The sequence below is a fragment of the Tupaia chinensis genome, unplaced genomic scaffold (genome assembly GCF_000334495.1).
Source record: "Tupaia chinensis unplaced genomic scaffold, TupChi_1.0 Scaffold000429_1, whole genome shotgun sequence".
Classification (NCBI taxonomy): Eukaryota; Metazoa; Chordata; class Mammalia; order Scandentia; family Tupaiidae; genus Tupaia; species Tupaia belangeri.
In genome coordinates, this window is record NW_006159934.1 from 4,591,690 (window position 1) to 4,592,367 (window position 678).

A 678-nucleotide genomic window follows, 5' to 3' on the forward strand; every position below is an offset into this window, starting at 1 on the left:
TTTCAAGATCTTGATCTTCTCAGGTACAAATAAGGAAATTGAAGCTTAAGTGATGGAGCTGAGCTGCAAATTATTTTTTAAGACTCCAGGATCTAGACCCTTTTATCCATATCATGCTGCCTCTTGTATGTCAGGATGAGTTGGGATGTGCCCTGAAGTGCCATTTGGGAACCTGGGCCTTCTTCCTCTCTGTGCCTTTCCCTTTTTGTGCTACTTCAAGAAAACCGGGTCATATTTATCTACCCACCCTCACCCCTACTGGCTAGCTTCTAAAAATTCAAATATGGCAGTCACTCAAAAAACACTAAGTGAATACAAATTAGGTGTACTGGCAACTTAGATGTCCAGGCTCTCCTGAAATGCAACTTTTTTCTTTTAACCTACAAAGCAGTTATCCAAGGTGAGAGAGAAGAACTATATACGTGATACATATTTTAACCCCTCTCGATTGGCAAAATCAACCCCATAGGCCACCATGATTAATTAAGGATGGAGGCTGTCCCAACCAAGGGACTAAGAATGAGCCATATTTGGTCACAGAACTCAGTCTTCTTTTGAGCAAGTGTGTAAACAATGTTTCATGAAATTATAGGCTCTCGGTAAGTACCCTGCATCTAATACATATCTGACGCAGAGCAGGTGCTCTGATAAGGGACTTCTTTTCATCTGCCAAACCGT